Genomic DNA, 18,997 nt, shown 5'->3' with positions numbered 1-18,997 from the left:
AATAGAAGCGAGGTTCGAATCCCAGAATGGGACCTCCATCCCATCGCAGTCTAGCACGCTATTTTCACATACAGCATGCCATTTCAAGGCCAGAAAAAGCCTTAATCAATAATCCACCAGAGAGGTGGGTAATGAAGCTGGGTTCCATTGTGAGAGGCACTATCACCCCTAGATCTTGTTAGCCTGATTCTCGATCTCCTGTGCCAGGCTCCCAGCAACAAAGCAAAGGGGTAGCCCTTTTCTCTGCCTCCCAGCAATAGGTAGATTAAAAAAAAAAAAAAAAAGCTGCTGTCAAATCGATTCCAACTCACGGTGATCGTTAGTGCAACAGAACAAAACACTGCCCGATCCTCTGTCATCCTTACAATCACCAGCATGTCCAAGTCCATCACTGTAGCTATTGTCCACCACTGTAGCCAGTCCTTCTCACTGAGGGTTTCCCTCAGCCTTGATGGCCCTGTGCTTCATCACACATGATGTCGTCCTTCAATGGTTGGTCCCTCCTGATAATATGTCCAAAGCTACTAAGTGGGACAATGTTCTGTTGTGATCCGTAAGGTTTTCATTGGTTAATTTTCAGAAGTAGATCGCCAGGCCTTTCCTCCTAGTCTGTCTTAGTCTGGAAGCTTTGCTGAAACCCGTCAACCATGTGACCCTACTGGTATTTGAAATACCAGTGACATAGCTTCCAGTATCATAGCAACACGTAAACCACCACAATACAACAAACTGTCAGACAGGTGGTGGGCTGCCTCACAAGGCAACACACGATTAACAAAGATAAATGGAAGTCCAGTTAGTAAATGAGGGGCTCGCAGCAGAGTTGCCTGGTGTAATAGCTACACCTTGTCTTTGCTAGAGCCTGTGGTACTTAGTAACCACACACTATCTGGGTTCCTCACTGCAGGCACCTTTGTCCTGTCTACCCCACCAGGGCCCTTTCCAGCAATATATGGACATGAGGGTAGAGAAGAGACTGGCCAGCAGGAAGGAGCGCCGCAGCCGCTTTGGAGACGTTAACATTCACAAGTGCTACCAGTTTGGGCAGATCTTCTCTCCTTTCCAGGCGCTCGCCACGACGGTGAGCCAATCCTTCTTTTGTAAAGGGTTTTAAAGTCTTTCAGTGGGATCAGTGCTAAGCCCGAGTTCTTTCTCCTTTTGAGGGGTGTATTAGTCAGTTCTGGCCAAGAAAATGCCGCGTAACAAACCACCTGAACACTCAGTGGCTTATAATCACAAGCATCCATTTTTCTCACTCACTGGTCTGCAGAGAAATATACTCCTTCCACTCTTGTTCATTGGCTCACATGGCAGGAGGGAGAAAAAAACTGAGAACGATAATCCCATCTACCACAAGAGACTAAATCGATCCTACAGACAGGCCAGTGGCCAGAGGTTTAGGAAAGCGTACGAAGGCAGATGGTTGCAGCTGTGGTGTTCAGGGCCAAGGTCATTTCAAGGGGCAGGGGGAGGTTTTTTGTGAGACAACGGAAGGTGGTTCTGGTTCCCCTCCCTCTACCTCACCTGTTACCTTCTAGACCCAAGTCAATTCAGGCAAAAATGTGGGACCATGAATCACTTGGGAAGTCTGGTTAAAATGCTGATTCCCAGGCTTGTAGTAATTCCAATTCAGACAGTCTAGGATGGGGTCTTGGAATTTCCTTTTTTAACAAGTTCTCTCTTCACCACCATTATGTAACATTGCTTAGTCATGGTTTCCCAACCTTTTCCCTTCATGGCACACAGGGGTGAATTTAATAGCTGGCTCACAGGGCTAGGGCTGAAGGGATAACTCAAGCCCCTCGTAACCTATTCACAGCTCAACAGTGTGCACCATAACCCAGGTCGGGAAATTTTGCTCCTCCTCAGTACTTTTCAACTTTGACTAAACATCAGAAACACCTGGATAACTTTAAAAAATGTTAATGCTCAGGCCTCACCCCAGGCCAATTAAATCAGAACCTCTAGGGCAAGTCCCAGCAACAGCATGTTTTAAAGCACCACAAGTAGGGCTACCAACTTGTCCTGGTTTTACTGGGACTTTCCTGCTTTTAGCTCTGAAAGCCCCACATCCTGGGAAACCCCTCAGTCTGATTGTAAAACTAGAAGTCCCATGTCCCTGGAACCTAGGCAAACCAGGAATGGACGGTCATCAGATCCATAGGTAGTTCCAATGGTTAGCCAAGGTTGAGGGCCACTGCTCTATGTGAACTTTCTAGAAATTAGCCCCCATTCTTTACATCGCAGGTAGCTGCTGCCCATCCATCCATTCACTGTCTAAAACGCCTTAAGCATGCGCGTGTGCACAGCGTAGTGCTGAGCACTGTGGAGAACTCAAGTATGGAAAACCCAACCCTATCCTCAAGGAGCTTCTAATTTGCTAAGGCAACTGAGCCACCTACCAAAATCATGCTACAAACACAAAATTGATGTAACACTCATGTGCAGAACTGCTCCATAAATTGAGTGACCCAGAAGATGACGACATTTATCCAGGTTTGAGCTGCTTTCTGCTAAAACCAACCTCAGAGGTCTTTGTTGTTGTTGTTAGGTGCCATCGAGTTAGTTTCAACTCATAGCGACCCCAAGTACAGCAGAATGAAACACTGCCCAGTCCTGCGTCACCCTCACAATCATTGCTACGTATGAGCCCTTTGTTGCAGCCACTGTGTCATCTTGTTGAGGGTCTTCCTCTTTTTCGCTGACCCTTTACCTTGTCAAGTATGATGTCCTTCTTGGGATGAAGCTTCTCCATCCTTGCTTCCAAGAACAAAGTCTCTAGATAGGGACACCCTCTTAACTCACGGCGCCACTTTGGGAGAGCAGATCACCAAGGTATTGGGAGTAATATCACCCATATATTGAGCTCTTGGAGTCCCTGAGTTGTGCAAACAGTTAATGTGCTTGGCTGTTAACTGAAAGGTTGGAGGCTTGCGTCCACCTAGAAGTGCCTTAGAGAAAGGCCCGGCAATCTACTTCCAAAAAAATCACCCATTGAAAACTTTACGGGGTACAGCTCTACTCTGACACACATGGGGTCACCACGAGTCGAAATCAACTCAACAGCAACTGGTTTACTGAGCTATGTGCCAAATATGGCGTAAGGGCTTTACAAATACTTAATCCTCATGACTTCCACCATTTTATAGATGCAGAAATGAAAGCTAAGACATGTTAAGTAAGTTGCCCAAGATTACAGAGTTAGTAGTGGCAGAGCCAGAATTTAAACCTGGTATGTGAGTTACTGCTCTCAACCCCCACACTCCATTTCACTGCCATTAATCTCTGACACACAGGAGATGCGAAGACTGGTGTTTCCACAAGACCTGCCCATGAGTTCCCACATGCGGAGGACAGGTGCTTCAGGCACCACCGACATCAATCTCCAGGATTTACCTTTGTCTTTCACAGAACTGGGCTTGAGAAAGGGTGACAACAACCATGAGAAAGAGAAACCAATGAGCCAGATTAAAACGCCTTTATTCCCCCCAATAGTTAGAGCCACAAAATCTAACAACATGAAATAATAAAAATTACCAAACTGTATTCTGGACCCTTGCTGCAAGACTTTGCTTTAAAATGACGAGAGTCTGGGGACTCAGTAATGCTGATACATTCTCAAGCCTGACTTAACACTTTGTTAACTTGAGGAACGTCACCAACATGCCTCTGTGTGAATGTTTTGGAGACGATGAAACAATTAGGAGCCACAATACCCAACAGGAACTGAATCTTCAATAAGAACACTTTTTTCTGAAGCCTGAAGATGAGGGAGGGAACGGTTACACTTCAATGTATCAAGAACCAGCTCTTGCCATCTTTCTGCTCTACTATCCTCAGAGTGCTGGATGGCAGCCTAAGGCTTTACTCCTCATAGTCACAAGATGGCTGCCACAGCACCAAATGCCATACCCTCATACGAACACATCAAACAATGAAAGGGTGATGTTTCTCCTCACGTTACACACACACACTCAGAAGGAAAACCTCTCCCAGGAGAGCAGATTTCTCAGCAATTCTCATGGTCCAAGATGGAATAACTTGCCCATGTCCTAACTACAAGTGAAGCTAGAAGGCAAGTGTTGAGGTTACACTGGCTGGGAGGCAAGTTCTGCCAACAGGAAAGGAAAGTAGGACTATGGCTGGTAGAGATTCAATTATTATCTGTGTTCAGGAGTAATAACCCATACTCTGTTATAATAAAAGCAAGGAGGTATATTGAAGGTTCGAAAATCGTCTGGACGGGGGAAACCGTCTGACCTTACAGAGTGAAACAGACATTTCTAAAATGGTGAAGCTGTGGAGACTTTTTGAAGGGTGAGAACAAAGAACTTAAGAGTCATTATTTTGATTGGACATTACAAAAGGAATTACAGTGCATAACAGCAGAGGAATGGGCCAATGGCGGGGGGGGGAGGGTAATTACTGATTGCAGACCAGGTCAATTTCAGCTTGGAGTCTTTTGAAAGGTAAAAGTCGCCTAAAAAAAAAAAAAAAGGTCAATTTCAGCTTGGAGTCTTTTGAAAGGTAAAAGTCACCTATCAGGTTAGGGAGGAGTGAATTAAAGCCTAGGTGATTGTTGTTAGAAGCTTTTGAATTGCTTCCCACTCGTAGTGACCCTATGTACAACAGAATGAAACACTGCCCAGTCCTGTGTCATCCTCAAAATCATTGCTATGTTGAAGCCCATTGTTGCAGCCACCTCGTCACTCCATATGGTCAAGGGTATGCCTCTTTTCACTGCCCCTCTACTTTACCAAGCATGATATCCTTCTCCAGGGACTGGTCCCTCCTAATGACATGTTCAAAGTATGTGAGATGAAGACTCACCATCCTCACTTCTAAGGAACATTCTGGCTGTATTTCTTTCAAAACAGATTTGTACATTCTTCTAGCAGTCCATGGAAGATTCAATATTCTTTGTCATCAATTCTTCTTCAGTCTTCCTTATTCATTGTCCATCTTTCGCATGCATATGAGGCAATTGAAAATATCATGGCTTGGGTCAGGCACACCTTAGCCCTCAAACTGACATCTCTGCTTTTTAATACTTTAAAGAGGTCTTTTGCAGCAGATTTGCCCAATGCAATATGTCACTTGATTTCCTGACTGCTGCTTCCACGGGAGTTGATTGTTAATCCAAGTAAAATGAAATCCTTGACAACTTCAATCTTTTCTCCATTTATCATTATGTTGCTTATTGATCCAGTTGTGAGAATTTTTGTTTTCTTCACACTGAAGGTAATCCATACTGAAGCTGTAGTCTTTGATCATCGGTAAGAGTTTCAAGTCCTTTTCCCTTTCAGCAAGCAAGGTTGTGTCATCTTCATATTGAAGCTTGTTAATGAGTCTTCCACAAATCCTGATGCCACATTCTTCCTCATAAAGACCAGCTTCTCAAATTATTTGCTCAGCATACAGACTGAATAAGTATGGTGAATGATACAACCCTGATACACGCCTTTCTTGATTTTAAACCATGCAGTATCCCCTTTGCTCTAACAACTGCCTCTTGGTCTATGTACAGGTTCCACATGAGCACAGTTTAGGTGTTCTGGAATTCCCATTCTCTGCAATGTTACCCATAATTTGTTATAATCCACACAGTCAAATGCCTTTGCATAGTCAATAAAACACAGGTAAACATCTTTCTGCTATTCTCTGCTTTCAGCAAAGACCCATTTGACATCAGCAGTGATATCCCCAGTTCCACGTCCTCTTCTGAATCCAGCTTGAATTTCTGGGAGTTCCCTGGTGATGTACTGCTGCAACATTTTGAATGATTTTCAGAAAATTTCTACTCAGGTGTGATATTAATGATATTGTTTGATAATTTCCACATTCTATTAGATCACCTTTTGGGGGGATGGGCACAAATATGTATCTCTTCCAGTCAATTGGCCAGGTAGCTGTCTTCCAAATTTCTTGGCATACACAAGCGAGCACCTTCAGCGCTGCATCAGTTGGTTGAAACATCTCAATTGGCGTTCCATCAATTCCTGGAGACTTGCTTTTCACCAATGCCTTCAGTGCAGCTTGGACTTCTTCTTTCATTACCACTGGTTCTTGATCATATGCTACCCCCTGAAATGGCTGAATGTCAACCAGTTTTTTTTGGTACAGCGATTCTGTGCATTCCTTCCACCTGCTTTTGATGCATCCTGTGTTGTTCAATATTTTGTCCATAGAATCCTTTGGTATTGCAACTTGAGGCTTGAATTTTTTCTTCATCTCTTTCAGCTTGAGAAATGCCAAGCATGTTCTTCCCCTTTTTGGTTTTCTGACTCCAGGTCTTTGCACATTTCACTATAATACTTTGTCTTCTGCAGCCACCCTTTGAAATCTTCTGTTCAGCTCTTTTACTTCATCATTTCTTCTGTTCAATTTAGCTACTCTATACTCAAGAACAACTTTCAGAGTCTCTTCTGACATCCATTTGGGTCTTTTCTTTCTTTCCTGTCTTTTTAATGCCTTTTTGCTTTCATATATGATGTCCTTGATGTCATCCCACAGCTCATCTGATCTTCGGTCATTAGTGTTCAGTGAGTCAAATCTATTCTTGAGATGGTCTCTAAATTCAGATGGGATATAGTCACGGTCGTATTTGGGCTTTCATGGACTTGTTCTAATTTTCTTCAGCTTTCAAATTGAACTTGCATATGAGCAATTGATGGTCTGATCCACAGGTAGCCCATGGCCTTGTTCTGACAGATGATATTGAACTTTTCCATCATCTCTTTCCACAGATGTACTAGATTTGATTCTTGTGTTTTCCAACCAGTGAAATCCACTTGTATAGTCCCCGTTTATGCTGTTGAAAAAAGGCATTTTCAATGAAGAAGCAATTGGTCTTACAAAATTCTATCATGAGATCTCTGGCATTGATTCTATCACCAAGGCCATATTTTCCAGCTACCCATCCTTCTGTTTCCAACTTTTGCATTCCAATCACCAGTAATTACCAATGCATCTTGATTTCATGTTTGATCAATTTCAGACTGCAGAAGTTGGTAAAAATCTTCAATTTCCTCCTCTTTGGCCTTAGTGGTTGATGCGTAAATTTGAATAATAATTCTTGTAGGCATATGGATATTAGCCTATCACTGACAGCATTGTACTTCAGGATAGATCCTAAAATGTTCTTTTTGACTATAAACGAAATGACATTCCTCTTCAATTTGTCATTCCCGGCATAGTAGACCATATGATTGTCTGATCCAAAATGGCCAATACCCGTCCGTTTCAGCTCAATAATGCCTAGGATATCAATCTTTATGTCGTCCATTTCATTTTTGACAACTTCCAATTTTCGTAGATTCATACATTGTACATTTCATGTACTAATTATTAGTGAATGTCTGCAGCTATTTCTTCTCATTTTGAGACATGCCACCTCGGCAAAGAAAAGCCCCAAAAGCTTGACTCCATCCACTTCATCAAGGTGGACTCTACTTTGAGGAGGCAGCTCTTCCCCGGTCGTATTTTGAGAGCCTTCCAACCTGAGGGGCTCATCTTCCAGCACTATATCAGACAGTGTTCTGCTGCTATTCATAAGGTTTTCACTGGCCAATTTTTTCGGAGTTAGACTGCCAGGTCTTTCCTAGTCTGTCTTAGTTTGGAAGCTCCACAGAAACCTGTCTACCAAGGGTGGCCCCGGTGGTATTTGAAATGTCGGTGGGAAAGCTACCAGTATCATAGCAACATGCATGCCCCCACAGTCGGACAAACTGACAGACGTGTGGTGATTACAGAATAGGTTTTCTGAGAGCAGATTATTAAAATAACTGGCTTAAAGTAAAATGATTTCTGAGAACATTTTACAAAAAGGTTTTCAGCAACTGTTTGAGCAATGGACCCTAGGGAACATTCTGCTGACACCCCTTTTTGCTTCGTCACAGAGAAAAAAATTATTTCCTTTGTGACTGGGTTGGATCTGTGTAAAAGATTAACAGCCCATTAGCCAGAGACAGAAGTTAGGATGGGGTATGAGACAGGACTCTGGATCAGCCGTTTTATCTTGGTCAAGTGTCCTACAATTTTGGGGGCCCCAAGACATCTGCCATGGTGAGACACTCACTATTTTGAAAATCAAACCAATATAGTTGATCCTCATTCTTCACGGATTTCATATTTGCAAATTTGCCCACTCCCTAAAGTTTATTTGTAATCCCAAAATCAATATTCACTGTACATGCGCAGGCATTTGCAGATATATGCACGTGCAGAAGCGGGAACACATTATGGAGTCCTGGTGGCACAGTGGTTAAGCACTCGGCCACTAACCGAAAGGCTGGTGGCTTGAACCCACCTGCTGCTCTGCGGGAGGAAGATGTGGCAGTCTGCTTCCATAAAAGACTTACAGCCTTGGAAACCCTATGAGACAGTTGTACTCTATCCTACAGGGTCATTATAAGTCAGCATCCACTAGACAGCAGTGGGCGGTGGTGGTATACACACACTCTCAGCTGAGGTGGATCAGGGGCTTTTGGTCTTTGCTATTCAGTGCTCATGGCGACTCTATCGCACTTAACTTCTGTGAACAATGAGAACCAGCCATATCTATTTATGCTGAGTGACAATCGGTCCTCTTAGAATTTCTAGGCATCAATCAATCCTAAGGGTGCTCCTCTAAGAGCCTCCTCCCTCTTAAATAGCTTCCATTTTCTTTTGACTGTAATAGTAATATATGCTTATAATAAAAACTACTAGAAAGTATAAACAAGAAAATAACAATTACCCAAAGTCCCGCCACTTAGAGATAGGTAGTGTTTGCATCTGGGAACTTTTAGCTGGTTTGTCTATCTCTTGCCTTCACTGATAATGCTGAGGTCATCTTTGGGCAGAGATCTTCTTTCCCTGGTTTTGGTTGGGTTGTCTCTCAGCACCAGCGCCCAACATCTCTGGAGGCTCGTCTGGACACTTCCAGCTCCTGGTCTGGCATGATTTCCCATGTGCGTCGGTCCCAAGCCCGTGGCATCTGTTGACATTACAGCATTGTTCCCAAGCAGGTGGCCTTTCCTTGCCTTGTGTCTACCTTTTTAACATACAGAGCAACTCCGACAAAAAAGAAAAAAAGATACTTTTTTTTTTTAATCCTTACCCTGTTCCACAGGTTCATGGAGGGTTTAACTTTTTCTTTTTTCAACACATTCATATTTATTTCTGACAAATATGGTATGCACACAGGGTGGTTGCCCTCCTTCCGGGCATGTGTTCTCTTTTAATCTGCCGGAAACAGCTTCTTGTGCAGCTACCTGGCTTAATTTAATTGCCTTCTTGCTTCACGCTTTGCTGAGATCATTTACAATCACACAGGCAGAATTCTGTATCTTAGAATTTCCCATGGCCCTTAAGCCAGGGATTGCAAAGGACAGCCCTGGGGCCAAATCCTCCCTGTTCCTGTAAATAAAATTCTAAGGTAACTCGGCTACACCCATTTGTTTGCATATTGTCTGCTGCTGCTTTTGAGCTACAATGGTGGAGTTGGCTGGCTGCCACAGAGCCCCCATGGCCCACGGAGCTGAAAATATTTACTCTCTGGCCCTTTACAGAAAAAGCTTCCTGGCCCTTTGTAAGCCCATTTCTGGCTAAGGGACCCTACTGCACTTACCTCTGATTGGTTTTTTTCCGTAGGCTTCATGATTCACTATGCCCAACTCAACTTCCCATCATGAATATGAAATAATACTAGTAGCCAACATTTACTGAACACTTATACTGGGTTACCATGTGTTAAGTATGAATTCATTTAATTTTTGCAACCACCTTATAAAGTTGTTAGTTGCCACCAAGTCAATTCCAACTCATGGCGACCCTATAGGTACTATTATCCCCACTTTACAGAGCAGAAAATGGAGGCATAACTAGGTAAAATAACAGCTACAAAGCAACAGAACCAAGGTTTGGGCCCAGGAGACTTGATCCTAGCACCTATGCCCTATGCTATGCCATATGCCACTATGCTATTTTAACTGCCCGCTGGAGTTATTCTCTCCCAAACAGGGGTGGACTGCCCAGTAAGCGAGGTAAGCACGGGTTTACTTGTACTTACCTACTAATCTATAGTGAACAATTTCTCTCCCTGTCCCCCATGTGGTGAAAAACATGTTTATGGTCATCCATTGAGACATGGAAGGTACTCTGTAAACAGGAATCAGTTTCCTCCCATGTTTTTCACCACATGGGGGAAATTTTTCACAGCAGATTACCAGTATGCACAAGTCAGCCCGTGCTTACCTTGCTTACTGGGTCATCCGTCCCTGTCAGGGATTATAAACTTGAAAAGAGGCTTCAATTCTGTAGGAAGGTGCTGAGGGGTTGGGAGAGAGACAGATGCCAGCCCTACCTAGCAGCAGAACCTTTGCTATGGTGAAAAAAAAGTGAAATTGCTCACTACAGATGAGCTAGTATGCAAGGTAGGTACCACGCTTACCTTGCCTATTGGATAATCCGCCTCTGTCCCCAAAGCTTCCCTTTCCCTGATGTTCCCAATCAGTTTTTCCTTACTGATTTAAATCTCAAGTATGTGATTTCCTCTTCCTGTTTGAAGATTAAAATGCCAGCAAGGGAAGTCAAGAATTTACCCAGTTCCCTCCCTAGAAGGAACAGGGGTAGGTGTCTGCCAATGAAGCCCATCAATTCTCTGACTTGTGGCCATCCCATGTACAACACAATGGAACGCTGACTGGTCTTGCACCATCCAATCACTGCTGGAAGCTCCGCTGAAATTTATTCAGCAACACAAAAGCCTCCACTGACAGACGGGTGGTGGCTACACTTGAGGTGCCTTGGCCGGGAATTGAATCGGGATCTCCCTCATGGAAGGCGAGCATTCTACCACTGAACCAACAATGTCTCATAGTTTGGAGGTAGCTGGCACAACTTGATGCTAGAGTGGCTGGCACAGGTGTGGGAGCAGAAGGTTTCCAAAATAGCTTCTAGGTTTCTGGTTTGAGCAACTGGGTGGCTGGTGATGTCATTTGCTGAAATAAGATTGAATACATTTTCCCAGGCTGACCTGGAGACCTATATACTACCAACTCTATGCAAAATCAAATTCGAATTTCTAAAAAGCAGATCTAACAACACACTTTTGAAACAGCGACCATATGTAAATTGCAAATAGCCTATAGTTTTATTATTTTATTAATATCAGGCATTTTCAAATAAGACTTGCTCCTTATAACCAAGCCTGGGGTCTCGGATATCCGTATCCTTGAGAAGCATAACAAAAGAAAACAAACAAAAAGCTTTCTCATAGTTTTGTTCCTATTTCTTGCTGACAAAAAAAACAAAAAAAAATGCTGCCATATGCTCAGAAAATGTCCAACGTTTGCATGTTTCTTTTAATTTAGTTTTATCTGGTCAAGTCATAGAGGCTTCAGCTAAGTAACCCTATAATCTGCACTTCGTGAATAACCATGTAATTGAGCAATTGCAATAACCACTGAGGGCCATACTGTGGACGGTAGATTTTTGGTGTTTTTCCAAAATTTTTTTCTGGAATGCCAGGAAAGGGAGCATGTGTGTTGAATCTTGGGGCCCAGCGCCTTTCAGAATGTGCAGCCTTCCTCCTGAAGTACCTAATCAATGTGAGGAACGGGGCCTAGGTGAACAAAGTGAATCCTCGGTGAACCCCAACACCCAGGCCCAGGAGCTTTTCCCAAAATCATCTTCTTGCTTTTTAAGTGAGAAGTTTGGGAAGAGGTAAATCCGCACTGAGCCCAGCCGAGTCCTTCCAATGGTCTTTTTAGAACTCTGTACCTTGCTGGTTTCTATTTACAGAGTGTCTCGCATGTCTCAGTGGATGACCACAACAACCCTATTGTTATTGCTAGCTACCTTGAGTCGGCACCTGACCTGGGGCAGATTAACCAGCAAACACGTATGTACCAGTGTGCACTGAGCGAGTGATGCAAGAGCTTCATTGTATTACTTGCTAAATCCGTGGTGCCAATTTCACAGGGGTTTCACCATATCTTTGACCCAGTGGGAGTCAGATGAAATTATGCACTGCAGATTGGTGGGAAGGCACAATTGGGCCCATGCACACCTTGCTTATTGGGTATACTGGCCCTGCCCATGACTCATGGCACAACAGAACGAAATGCCACCCAGTCCTGTGCCATCCCCATGAGGAGTTGCAGATAGAACAATTGTGATCCATAGGGCTTTCACTGGCTGCTATTCAGAAGCAGATCACCAGACTTTCTTCCTAATTCATCTTAGTCTAGATGCTCTGCTGAAACCTGTTCAGCATCATAGCAACACGAATGCCCTCACCTACAGACAGGTGGTGACTGCACATGAAGTGCACTGATCAGGAATCAAACCCGAGTCTTCCACATGGAAGGCAAGAATTCTACCACTGAATCACCACTGCCCTCACACGCACACCCTAATGTTGTCGTTGTTAGGTGTCTTCCAGTCGGTTCCAACTATTAGCGACCCTATGTACTACAGAAGGAAATGTTGCCAGGTCCTGCCCCGTTGTTATGCTTGAGCCCATTGTTGCTGCCACTGTGTCAATCCATCTCATTAAGGGTCTTCCTCTTTTTTGCTGACCCTCTACCAAGTATGATGTCCTTCTCCAGGGACTGATTCCTCCGATAACATGTCCAAAGTATGTAAGACATAGTCTCGCCATCTTTGCCTCTAAGAAGCATTCTGGCTGCACTTCTTCCAAGACGTATTTGTTCATTCTTTTGGCAGTCCATGGTATGCTTAATATTCTTCACCAACACCACAATTCAAAGGTGTCGATTCTTCTTCAGTCTTCCTTATTCATTGTCCAGCTTTCATATGCATATGATGCAATTGAAAATACCATGGTTTGAGTCAGGTGCACCTTAGTCTTCAAGGTGACATCTTTGCTTTTCAATACTTTAAGGGGGTCTTCCACAGCAGATTGGCCCAACACAATGCGTCTTTTGATTTCTTGACTGCTGCTTCTGTGGGTGTTGATTTTGGATCCAAGTAAAATGAAATCCTTGACAACTTCGATCTTTTCTCCATAATCATGATGTTGCTTATTGGTCCAGTTGTGAGGATTTTTGTTTTCTTTATGTTGAGGTGTAATCCATACTGAAGGCTGTGGTCTTTGATCTTCATCAGTAAGTGCTTCAAGTCCTCTTCGCTTTCAGCAAGCAAGGTTGTGTCATGTGCATAACGCTGGCTGTTAATGAGTCTTCTTCATCCAATCCTGATGCCCCATTCTTCATACAGTCCAGCTTCTTGGATTATTTGATCAGCATACAGATTGAATAGGTATGGTGAAAGGATGCAACCCTGATGTACACCTTTCCTGACTTTAAAAGGCAGCATCCCCTTATTTTGTTCAAACAACTGCCTCTTGATCTATGTATAGGTTCCTCATGAGCACAATTAAGTGTTCTGGAACTCCCATTCTTCCCAATGTTATCCATAATTTGTTATGATCCACACAGTCTAATGCCTTTGCATAGTCAATAAAACACAGGAAAACATCTTTCTGGTGTTCTCTGCTTTCGGCCAGGATCCATCTGACATCAGCAATGACAATCCCTGGTTCCACGTCCTCTTCTGAATCCACCCTGAATTTCTGGCTATTCCCTGTTGATATATTGCTGCAGCTGCTTTTGAATGATCTTCAGCAAAATTTTACTTGTTGTGACATTAATGATATTGTTTGAAAATTTCCACATTCGGTTGGATCACCTTTCTTGGGAATACACACAGATATGTATCTCTTCCAGTCAGTTGGCCAGGTAGCTGTCTCCCAAATTTCTTGGCATAGACAAGTGAGCACTTCTAGTGCCGCATCCGTTCACTGAGACATCTCAGTTAGTATTCCGTCAATTCCTGCAGCCTTGTTTCTTGCCAATGCCTTCCTTCAGTGCAGCTTGGACTTCCTCCTTCTGTACCATCAGTTCCTGATCATACGCTACCTCTTGATATGGTTGGACATTGACCAATTCTTTTTGGTATAATGACCCTGTGTATTCCTTCCATCTTCTTTTGATGCTTCCTGCATCGTTTAATATTTTCCCCATGGAATCCTTCACTATTGCAACTCAGGCTTGAATTTTTCCTTCAGTTCTTTCAGCATGAGAAATGCCAAGCTTGTTCTTCCCTTTTGGTTTTCTATCTCCAGCTCTTTGTACATGTCATTATAATACTCCACTTCGTCTTTTCAAGGTGTCCTTTGAAATCTTCTGTTCAGTTCACACCCTATAGGTAGATATTAATACCCCCATATTGGAAACCCTGGTGGCATAGTGGTTAAGTGCTATAGCTGCTAACCAAATGGTCAGCAGGTCAAATCCACCAGGCACTCCTTGGAAACTCTATGGGACAGTTCTACTCTGTCGTATAGGGTCACTACGAGTCAGAATCGACTTGATGGCACTGGGTTATTTCTGATTAGAAAACTGGCTGATAGCTGGTAATAGGGAACCCAGAGATGAGAAAGGAGAGTGTTGACATGGCGCGGGGTTGTTAACCAATGTCGTAGAACAATGTGTGTATTATCTGTTTGATGAGAAACTAGTTTGTTCTGTAAACCTTCATCTAAAGTACAATTAAAAAAGAAAGAAAGAAAACTGGTCGGTAGCAGTTGGTTAATGGATATAAGAACAAGCTGTTGGTGAATCACAGTGACAAAATTAAAACCTAAGCCTGTTTAATGCTGAAGCTCAAGAAGCTGAAGCTTTCTACTTTACCCTACCTGTGAGCTGGGCGGGGGGGCGGGGGGGGTGGGGGGGTGGGGGGGTGGGGGGGGTGGGGAATGAAGGAAGCAGAGTAACTACAGAGAAATTCTATGACCTTAAAACAACACAATTTGTATCTTCATCTCCTTCTCCTCAAGTTCTGGATTTGCCTGGGTGCCTCCAAGTGCAACATGCCCCAAACTCAAGCATTATATCTCCTCCGAAGTCTTTATTTTCTCTCATAGCCCCCATCTCATTTAATAAAGCCACCATCCACCAAGCTATTGGATGGGTGCAAGTGGTTGACATACCCCGCTGCTAAACAAAAGGTTGGAAGTTTGAGACTACCCAGAGACACCTTGGGAAAAAGGCCTGGCCATCAACTTCTGAAAAAAAATCAGCCACTGTAAACCCTATGGAGCCCAGTTTTTCTCTGACACACATGAGGTCGCCATGAGTCAGATCAACTTGATGGCAACTGGTTTACCAAGCTGTTGAAACTGGAAGTCATGGGGTCAACCTTAATATCTCCCTCTCTCTTAACATCCCACCTATTGTTCCTACCTTCTAAGCATTATTCTAATCAATTATCTTACTCCGTTTTCTCCACTTACGATGGCTCCATAACCATTCTCCCTGTCAGTGATCTTTGCGAAACACAACTGTGATCCTGTCTCTCCATCCTTAAATGACTCTCTGTTGCCTGCACAGGATAAAAGCCAAACTCCTTAGCATGTCACATAAAGCCCTGCTTCATCTGTTCCAGCCTCATCTCCTGCTTTACTCCACCCACATCCTTCCTATTCCACCCTCACACCAAACTTCTCCCCACCACCAAATATCCCCTGTACCTTTGCACTTACTGTTCCCACTGCCAAAACTGTCCTTCCACTCCTTATCCTCCTGAATCCCTCCCACTTGCCCTTCAGGACTCAGATGAAGCATTGCCATCTCTGTTAAGCCTCCCCGAACTCACAGGCAGAATTAGTTCCTCTCTATTTTGCTTCTATCATTGTGTTTATCACAATGGATTGCGGTTGTCTGTTGTCTGCCTTGAGGACTCAGATTTCCTAAAGAGCAGTCATTATGTATTATCCTCTTTGTAGTCTCCCATGCCCAGTCCAATGCCTGGGACTCAATGGCTACTCGTTAAATGTCTGGCAAAGAAATAGGTGAATGAAAAAACATGACACCAGTATTTGGAAAATCAAGTGTGGTTTTGCACCAATATAGCAGCTGTTTCCAGAGACCAAAGATGATGCTGGAGAGAGCGCAAGGTGACTGGGGAGGTGAATTTGCCTGTGGCAGAGGGTAAATGGCGATGCTTGAAAACTCAAAGGAGCAGAAATGAATGTCAGCAAACTCCCCTGAAATCAGCAGGCTTTTCCCTTAGGCAGTAGTGTGTGTTTTGTGTAATTTGGGTTGTCCAGCCCATCTTCTAAATCACAGCCTGAAATGGCCACACTGCAGCAGTCTCACAGGGGAAGATGAGGAGAGCTTTGTTTGGAGAACTTCTCCAGCCAGGCTGGCCAAATCAATTCCCAGGTTTCGATTTATTTTATTGTGACTATATTGAATACCTACTGAGTGCTTGGTCTTTTGCGCTATGTTCTGATGGATTTAAAGAAATAAAAAGTATTACATGTTCTCCCTCCACTCAGTAAGAAAGCTGATGTATATGCTGTATAAGATCGATGTTAGATTGTGAAAAATTAGTAATAAATAAAGAGGCACCTAGAAAATAAATGGATGGATGGATGGATATACAGACGGATGAATGGATGGTAGATGAGATTGTTAGGGAAGAATTCATGGCATCCAGTGCCTGGCAGAGAGCCAGACACACAGGTCAAGTTTAAGAAATGCTTGGCGAGTATTGAGTAAAGGACATAGAACAGGAGATGGGTAGAAAAGGGAAAGGGAGAAAAGACATTGCAGAGTTGGGGAAATCTCAACGAAAGTGGAAATAAGCACCATGAGGAGTTTCAGAAGAAGAAAGTGGATACGATAACCATCAACATAAGTACATAAGAACGATAATTTATGGAACCTTTCTGTCATGGATTGAATTATGTCCCCCCAAAAACGTGTGTATCAATTTGGCTGGGCTATTTATGATTCCCAGTATTGTGTGATTGCCTTCCATTTTGTGATTATAATTTTATGTTACAGAGGATTAGGGTGGAATTTTTTTTTTTTTTTTACTCAGGTCGCATCCCTGATCCAAAATAAAGGGAGTTTCCCTGGGGTGTGGCCTGCACCACCTTTTATCTTACAAGAGATAAAAGGAAAGAGAAGCAAGCAGAGAGTTAGGGACCTCATACCACCAAGAAAGCAGTGCTGGGAACAGAGCACTTCCTTTGGACCTGAGGTTCCTGCTCAGAGAAGCTCCTAGTCTGGGGGAAGATTGATGAGAAGGCTGACAGAGAGAGAAAGCCTTCCCCCAGAGCTGACACCCTGAATTTGTGCTTTAGCCTACTTTACTGTGAGGAAATAAATTTTGCTTTGTTCAAACTATCCACTTGCGGTATTTCTGTTACAGCAGCACTAAATGACCAAGACACTTGCCCGTGTGCTAAGCACTTTTCATGTGCTATTTCCGTTATTTCACATTCGCACACACGCACACACACACAAACAACCCTGTCTCAAGTGGGTAGTGCTAACAACTCAACATGGCATGTTAGGAAAGTGAGGCTTAGAGAGGTTATATAACTTGCTCAAGGTCACACAGCTAGTAGGTGATCAGGAATCCAGGCTCCAGGCAAGTCCTTACCATGGCACTGAACTAATCAGATAAACTAAGCAAATTATGGAGCATCTTCACTTCAGTAATGTGGAATCCCAGGTCACTAGGTTAAATTTCTAAAAACCATAGAAGTCTTACCATTTTCTACTTCCCTAAGTGTAAAGTTACTCCATGGAATACATGTATTACGTAGAGTAATTCAGCCAGCTGAACAGACAGCACAGACAACATACCAGCAAAATGTTGATTTCTGCTATGGGAACCACTGCAAGTCTCGATAAACACTCTATATGGACTGGCAATGGCCCAGGCCCCATGCCCACTAGCCTCAAACTGTGCTGATAACAAGTAAACAAACACCTTCTTTGCTGGCTTCTCGTCTTCTTGCCAACATCTAAAAGCTGGAGTGCCCCAGCATCCCTTCTCCACCCACACTCTCTTCCTAGGTGATCTTTTCTAATCTCATAGTCTTAAACACTTTCTATACGCTGATGGCCTCCAAATGTCTATCTCCCGCCTTCCCACTCTCCTGAGTTCCAATCTTGTATGTCCTCCTGTCCACTACTTTCTCTTGGAGGATTCATAGGCATTGCAAACTGAAGTATCCAAACAGAACTATTGATTGTTCCCTATTCCCCAAAGCCTGCCCACCCCTCAGTGTTTACTGTCCCAGTAAATGACGTCACATAAACCAGTTGCTCAAGCCAAACACCTAGAAGCCACTTCTGGTTACTCTCTTTCCCTCTCTGTCTTCACATCTAGTAGACCACCAATCTATATCCCGAGTCTGTCCTCTTCTCTCCATTACCACTGCCACCTCTCTTGGACTCTAGGACACTTGGACCCCTAGCTTCTATTCTTGCTCTCCTAACATCCATTCTCCACGTAGCAGCTGGAGTGCTCTTTCTGAAATGTAAGTTTAATCACATCACCCCTTGAGTTAAAGCCCTCCAACGCCTTCCCATTGCACTGAGATAAAATAGCCAAAAGTCTTTACCTGCAGTCTATGGAGCTCTCCATGACCCAGGCCCCATAGCCCTCTCCCTCCTTCTGTCTGCTCCCTCTCCACCCTCTCCGTTGTCTTCCCTGCCTGCTCTTTTCCTTCTCACTGGGCTCCAGCTACAATGCTCTACTCTTTCTTCCTTAGAAGCACCAAGCTTGTCATTCCTCAGAGCCTCTGCACTTCCTGTTTTCTCAGCTCAGAACACTCACCCTTGTGTATGGATGGATGGATGGATGGACGGACGGACGGGTGGACGGACGGACGGATGGAGAGCCAAATAGTCTCTGGACTTGGAATTACTTCAAACTAATCAGATAGATGAGAAAATTATAATGCTTTGAAGCACCAATCTGTCAACACTGTAAGTCACATAAGGATTTAACCCAAATTAAAATGCCTAAAATATTTTTTTTAAGGAGTAATGCCAAGGAGCCTTGGTGGCACAGTGGTTACGAGTTCGGCTGCTAACCAAAATGTCGGCAGTTCAAATACACCAGCCACTCCTTGGAAACTCTGTGGGGCAGTTCTACTCTGTCCTATAGGGTCACTATGAATCAG

This window comes from Elephas maximus, chromosome 19 (genome assembly GCF_024166365.1).
Source record: "Elephas maximus indicus isolate mEleMax1 chromosome 19, mEleMax1 primary haplotype, whole genome shotgun sequence".
Taxonomy (NCBI): domain Eukaryota; kingdom Metazoa; phylum Chordata; class Mammalia; order Proboscidea; family Elephantidae; genus Elephas; species Elephas maximus.
The sequence above is the reverse complement of the archived record's forward strand: the minus strand, read 5'-3'. Positions refer to the sequence as shown.